Source organism: Solanum dulcamara, chromosome 6 (genome assembly GCF_947179165.1).
Source record: "Solanum dulcamara chromosome 6, daSolDulc1.2, whole genome shotgun sequence".
Taxonomy (NCBI): Eukaryota; Viridiplantae; Streptophyta; class Magnoliopsida; order Solanales; family Solanaceae; genus Solanum; species Solanum dulcamara.
The window spans coordinates 27,083,565-27,091,579 of NC_077242.1; the positions used below are offsets into that span (position 1 = coordinate 27,083,565).

Sequence of the window (8,015 nt, forward strand, 5' to 3'; positions counted from 1 at the left end):
CCAAGTTTACTCATTTAGAATTAGGAGTAAAGATTTATGACTAGTGTACCAGAGGCGGCCATATCATAAATAGTTACGACTCAACTCTACTACGGGTAGAGTTTTCTACGAACCGTAGAAGTCAAATTCTCAAAAAAATCCTGCACGTCTTTCAGGGCTATTTTAGTCCTTTTCCAAGCCTTTTAATCCTATTCTAAGTTATTTGTGGGTATTTTGAAGGAATATATCATTCCACTAACTATTTTTTCCTCATAATCATCAATCTAAACATTCAAGTATCTAAAATATTCTCTCAAGACTCTCTTCTTCTCCTACAAGAATCCATTGAAGGATCAACTCGGGTTTCCAATTCTTCCATCAATTTTCAAGCTTCAATCAAGGAATCCACCCAAGGTATGTGGGTATTCATCCATGAGTTTCTTTCCACCCATGGAGCCCAAATAAATCTTTACTTTTCTACACAATTCAAGTATGTATATTTATGGGTCTTCTCAATTTTCATTCAATTGCATGAATTATGATTTATTCTAATTTCAACATGAGTTGATGATAATGGCATGAAATTGGTGATTTTCTTATGAATTCTCTACAATGCTACCTAGGGTTCATGATCTCATTATTAGTCTTGTTCAATTATTTTTTAATTGCATGAATTAAGATTTAATTATTGTTTATTTACTCAATTAAGTATGAATTAATATTAAATTGCATGTGTTTTGATGATTTACAAGTAATTTCTCTACAAAGCTATTTAGGGTTCATAAATTCCTTAATGGGTCCTTTCGATTATGATTCAATTGATATTGTCCTATATGATTAAGCATGACTTCTATTTAATTACATGATTTAAAGATTATTCCATATAGTCTTATGCATTATACTATGCTTTCCAACCATAAGCTATATAGTATGAGTATGATTTGATAAGGCTTTCAAGCAAATTACATGAAAAGTATGAATTGAGTTTTATGATGAAATTTGAGTTAAGTATGAATGATGGTAGAGGATATCCCACCTAGTTAATGATTAAGGAGCTATTCTATCACTATGTTTTTTATAAAGAGTGGACGGGTAGAAGATATGGACCCTCCCACATGATATCAAATTATTATTTTATAGCTAAAACTTGAGCATTTACTTAGCACCGAGCGGACCTTAGGATAGAGGCTCTCTCCCATAGTTGAGGCATGAGACCCATAGTAAGATCTCATTGACCCATAACACTACGTACCACTGTAGGATAAAGGATCACCCATAGTAGAGGCTTGATTCCTTGAAGGGTCACCCGTAGTTGAGGTTCGATCCATCATGTAGCTTAGTGGATCCACTTAGGAATATAAGAGTCTAACTTGGCAAGTAGTCTCCCCCTTTCCTTTGAGATATGGGTAAACATTGGGACATGTTATAGCTCACGTGGTTTATGTCAGTTAACAGTTGCTCTCACAAAAGGTAAAAAGTCTCTCTCAAAATGTTTAAGGTATTTCTTACTATAGCGGTATCTCCCACAAAGTAAAGTATGTGCTCTCACAAGGTTAAAAGTTTCTCTCAATGGATTTATGGTATACTTCATTACAATTCATGGTATTTTCAAAGTATATATTTTCCTATAATAACTCATGATTTCTATTATAGTGTTTAAGTTCTTTTATGATTCGTGATGGTTCCTATATTGCATTGGCCAAGTCTCATAGTTTCAAATAGTATTTCAAATTATTTCATGGTCTTAAAATGGTCCATTGTATCACCTTATTATATCATCGCATATTTCATTGCATGCTCACATACTTAGTATATTTAAAGTATTAACACACACTTCTTTTATTTGCCTATATTGTCTTGTAATGTAGGACTTGGCGATCACCCTACAGACTCTCGTGGCTAGAAAGAAGACTTGTTCACTTGATTTGGTAAGTATTCATGCTTTGGGGACTACCTATCGAGCTTATATTTTCTTTCTACCTCTAGACAATATTGTTATTTTAAGAATGTTTGTTTTTCTTGTTCGGGTGAGCTAGTGGCTTGTTCTATGCCCCCACCTATGTTTGTATAGTAGAGGCATGTTTAGACAAAGAAAATATGTAAGTTTGTTTAATCGGGCCTAAGCTTCACCTTTATCTTTATATTTTATTTTGAGACTTACCCATCACTTTACTTCATATTGTTGGTTTATGTATACTTATGATATGCTAAGAGCCTTGGTTGGGGTTTCCTTGTAAATCCTAATCACCGTGTCATGGCTAGGCCTAATCTGGATTATGACAAACTTGGTATCAGAGCACAAGGTGTAGGAGTGTCCTAGGGATTCTAACATACCACATCGAGTAGAGACTTTTTCATCGGTGTGAATCCCACCACATCTATGAATAGGATGTTATAAGACATTTTTTAGGAAATCATCACTTTTTTCATGATCTATATTTTACCATAGAGTGTACTCTAAGACTTCTTCTCCCTAACGATTGTTTATTGTGATTTATTGAAAATGCCTCCAAGAAAAGCACCTATGCAAAGAGGGTCAATGCTAATGGAGACCAAGTGTCACGACCCAATTCCGTAGGCCGTGACTGGGGTCCGACCTAGACCCCCGTATATATAAATCTCAACTAAAAGAACTATACACAAGAATCTAGAGGGTGATAACAAATTTGTTTTCATATAGCCTTTTTCATTTGCATCATGTCATGTTAGGGCCGACAAGGCTGCCTTAACATAATAACATTTATAATATGCCATATAGGCGCAACTAAATTAAACTCATAAACAACCCACCTATATATGTCTACCGACCTCTAAGAATATTAACAGTGACATATGATTGGACAGGGCCCCCGATGTACCCCTAAATAAACAACTATATACATTATACTATCAGCACCAAAAGCTAGGCTCCGAAATAGTGGAGAACTTCCGACATAGCTGAGTGGGAGTCCTAAGCTGGTGGATCTTCAAATTGAGTACCTGTACCTGCCAACATGAAACGCAGCCCTTCCGAAGAAAGGGAGGTCAGTACGATATATGTACTGAGTATGTAAAACATAACACATCATAGCTGAGACCATAATTGAAACAAGGATGCAGGGGACAAGTGTAACAATTAACAAATTAATGTGCCTACACCTTAGGACACGTAGTCATATACATCATCATACGATGTGCCCGGCTCGCTAAGGAACCCGGTATCATAACTATTTCATCATATTACCATATCACCAAATCATCATCCCCTCTCATCATGTATATTATTTTATCAGGTCATTATATACGACATCATATCATCGTATATGACATAGTCTTATCGTATATATCATCATAGTACATCTGCTCCACTATGGGGCTCGGGGTCACAAGTATATCCCTATATTTTCATATGCATGCCTATGTAAGTATCCGTCCCTTTAGTGAGGGACTCGGTGAAAGAGTAGTGTACATAACGTATCGCACCTGGCCCCTTTATGGGACTCGGTGCCATTATCATATAGTAAATTATACCGAGGAAAGTTCGGCCTGATCTATAATTTAAAACAATGTCAAGGAACGTACGACTCGATCTACATTTTTATCATATCACCATATATATATATATACGGCTCAAAACTCGGTGAATAACTTCATCACATACGGCATCATCGTATGCTTCAACTTTATCGTATACAATATTTCATGATCATATACTTCATACATTCATATATACAGCCGGCCCGAGACTCGGTGAAAGAGTAGTAAAGCTGTGAACGATAATGTTCCTAGCCCATCGTGGGACTCGGTGAAAGAAGAGTTACCGTATGCACGAGTAGAGTAGTAAGAAACCATATGCAACTAGGTCATCTCCCGAGACTCAATGAAACAGTCAAGTGAACCATCACTTGAAGACCAGGGAAGTAATTCTCTGAGGTACCCTTTAGATGTTATTAGGTATTTCATCAATTAGGGCCTCAGGAACCACAAATATGTACCAAGATAATGTCACACAGTTTATGCAATCAAAGACACAATTTATGCAATCAGACACATAACTTGTGCAATCAGAGATACAACTTATGCAATCAGAGACATTTATCCTCTCAGAGCCTTTCAGAATAAGAGCTTATATTTTCACTTACTATTCAACATATAGGTGGCTCGAGAGTAGTAATCTAACTACTTTAGGACCCTTAGTATTCAGAAGTGACTACGAGTCACAAATTATATCCAAAACCTATAAATGGAATTACCTTTAAACTCATATCAGACATTATTTCACCTACCTTAAGCGATTTCAACAAAAGAAGGAGATAAGCCTTATATGTACTACTTTTCATCCTATAGAAGACTTGAAAGGCGATGAGTCCACTTAGTGCAGGAGTTCTAACATCCAGAAGTGAACAAGGGTCTTGACTCATATCATAGCTTTATGAATGGAATGACTCCCAAGTTTCATATATATATAACTTAAGGCTAAGACATGCCAAAAGAAAAGAAAGGGTAAGCTTCACATACCTTTCGTGGATTAACTGTAATCCAGCTCGCCTTGTTACCTCCTTGACCTAATAACATGAGAGTAATACTGAGGTTAATGACCTTTTGCTTTCCGATTTCCAACTCTAAAACCAAGTACCCATAAGAATCATTTCCTTATCCAATACCCTCGACTAGTTTGTTACTAGTTCTAAAGTTACCAAAAATCGAGCAGCATCTCCCCTATAATTTCAACATCCCCGAGATTTCACTAAGACAAAATTTCAAAAACCATACCAAAAACAACAACCAGTAGCATATATATAAATAACTCACTTCAACATTACCCAATACAACTCCAAACAACTAGCTCACAACTACGATACCAAAATAGAGTTTTTAACCTTTATTTCGTAAAACCTTTAACCATACTAAATGGGGGGTCGTGTGGCTGAAACTAGAAAAACCTACACCATTTTTATAACCATTTACATCCCTTAAAAACATAACCACACTAGCTACAACTGAGGCCCACAATCACAATACCCTACGTGACTTTGATTTAGCTATGACGACTTCAATTTAGTTTGTTTCTAACGTCAAGCATCTTTATGCATTTTTTCTACTTCCAAACTTATTTAAGACATATAATATACCTTATAATATCATATAAACTCCAATTTGAAAGGGAAAACCTTACTGTGCCTGAAACTCGCCAAACTCGCCAAAACTTGCCTCAAAAGTTCCTTTAGCGCGACTAAAACTTTGTGGCTGCTTGCTAACGTTTTGGTGCTACTACAAACCATAAATTTACATTACTAAAATCTTCATAAAATCATGGTATACCCTAGATAATTAATTCATGGAATGAAATCGGAGGCTTACCTTTCTTTCTCCTTGGCCGAACATACTCTCTCTCTAGTTCTAGATTTTTCTTCTCTTCTTTCTTTCTCTAGAAGTCTCTTGAACTAGGAAGATAAATGACTTTCTTGTAGATAAGAATGACTCATAACATATATATATATATATACATATATATATATATATATATAGGATACTTTAGGGGGGTGACACATGTCAACCCCTAAGTGGTGATACATGTCAAGCCCTAAGTGATGACACATGTCAAGCCGTCATTGGGCCAACACATCCCTTCCTCCTACCATAGGCTGCCACATGGAAGGTGGGGTCCACCCCCTTGATCCCTTGCTGCCAAATTTCACTCTCCCTTGCTTCCACGTGGCACTCTCTCATGCTTCCACGTGGCACTCTCTTTTCCTCCTCATGGGTTCGTAATCTCATCTTACTTTACAAACTTATATAATCCTTGCTACGTAAGCTTGGTATGTACTCAAGTATCTTAAGTATGTAAGATTTTCCATTTGGTAGCTTACGTAAGTAAGTCAAGTCCTACGACTCATTATTTGGTCTCCAACTTCTTCCGGATTCTTACAACGCTATCTCCAATCTTTCCTATCATGAGGCGTCACATTCTCCCTTCCTTAGAGTTGTTTGATAAAGCTATGGGCTATCCGGTTCCCATGGTAACTTCTAAGAAGCTTGAGAAGCTTTAAGAAACTTAATAATCTTTCTAAAAACTTAAGAACATTTCAAGATACTTAAGAATCTTAAGAACCTTCCAAGGTACAAAAGTATAGGGTGTAACATCCTTCCCCCCTTTAGTACATTTGTCCTCGAATGTGAACCAAAAACCTCCTCAAGATCTTATACCAACTATATAGAGAGTTTCTCTGTTCGATCACAATAACACATACTTTCACCAAGCAATCAATATCAGAGTTCCAAAAGTTGGTATTGCTTATAGACATAGAAAATAGGTACGGATACTTGTGCTTTATTTCCTTTTCAGCTCCCCAGGTCATTTCTTCGCGACTCTTATTTTGCCATAATACCTTGACGAAAGCTACGTCCTTCACTCACCACCCCCTACTCTACTGATCCAGGATGGCGGCCGGTTTCTTCTCATAGGATAACTCTTCTGTGACCTGGATATCCTCTACGGAATATACTCGGGATGGATCACCAACACACTTGCAAAGTATCGATACTTGGAAGACTGGATGTACTACTTCTGGATCTGCTGATAAGTCCAACTCATAGTCAACCTTGCCTATTCGGTGGAGGGTCTGAGAAGAGCCAATGTATCTCGGACTAAGGTCTTATTTCTTGCTGGCTCTCATCACTTTCTCTGTGGATGACACTTTTGAGAGTGCTTAATTATAACTTGAAACTCTAGGGATTGACTTCAATTATCTGCATATGACTTATGTCGACTCGGAGCTGCTAATAATCTCTCCCGAATAAGTTTCACCTTCTATACTGCTTATTGAACCATATCTGGGCATATCAGTCGTGTTTTACTACCATCAAACTAATTAATTGGCGACCTACACTGTCTGCCATACCAAGTCTCATACGGGGCCATCTGGATACTAGAATAAAGTTAATATTGTAAGTATTTTTGATAGGTGGTAGGCAATGTCTGAGCTACCTTTGGAATCAACTATATAGGCCCGCAATATACCATCTAATGTTTAGCTATTAAGCTTAGTTTTTCCATCAGTCTGAGGGTAAAATGGTGTAAAAAGACCTATTTGTCTTCCCAATCTCTTCATAAACTAATCTTCGGTAGTTAGTTGTAACTTGGGCTCCTTTGTCTAGGACAATAGCTATGGGAACTCCGTAAGGTCCTACCACCCTCTTGACCTATAATTTCACACCATCTCAACTGAGCAGGTAGTCTTTGATTGGAGGAACATGGGTTGATCTTGTTAATCTACAGATAACATTCCATATAGAATTATCTGTCCAAGGAGTGCAAAGTGAGTCTTGTAGCCAAGGTCGTATTGTGGAATCTTTGACCTCGTACATTACTTTTTGCCTTCTTTAGATGACATCAACTGGTACCCTCGCCTTTTTGGGTTTTGCTTTTTTCCCATCAGAGTCGGCTACCAAATTGTGCTGAAGTCCCCTCACACAATGACCTGTATAACCGTTTCGTGGTTTGCCTATCATTAACTGGTATTATGTTGAGGATCTGTAGCATACAAGTGCGCCATCTGTTATTAATTAGCTAATCCTGCTTGCTTTGCTTAAGCCAAAATCCTTAACGTAACTTATAACACTTTAGGTACATAATCTTATATCGTTGCTTCGCTGCTAGTTTGGATTCTTCCATCTCGTGCGATCATAGTAGTACTAACTCACCAGATCCCACCGGAATTTCGAAGTTAAATGTGCTTGGGCGAGAGTAGTACTAGGATGGGTGACCCCCCTAGAAAGTCCTCGTGTCACATTCCTTTTCAATCCTTGCAAAAATGTGTGAAGGCACTCAACCTAGCCCAAGATTTACATTAGCATCTTCTTGCTAGTCTTCATGCTTTGCGTTGCCCTCTCCACCCCTATCTTACACTCGACGTCGGGATAGATCGTTGGTTCAACCACAGCTAGGTCCTATTTTTCCATTAGTACTCCCCTTATTTCGGTAGTTTGGTCTAACCCATTTTGACATCTCTCTGTAATGTATCCAAAACATCCTAGCTCCTTTTCTCGTGTACTTC

The 8,015-nt window shown here is 37.6% G+C and overlaps 1 pseudogene; it reads left to right on the plus strand.

Moving 5' to 3' along the window:
• The first annotated feature begins 7,634 nt into the window (after window positions 1–7,634).
• Window positions 7,635–7,754, plus strand: LOC129893537 (5S ribosomal RNA; annotated as a pseudogene).
• Window positions 7,755–8,015: the final 261 nt, after the last annotated feature.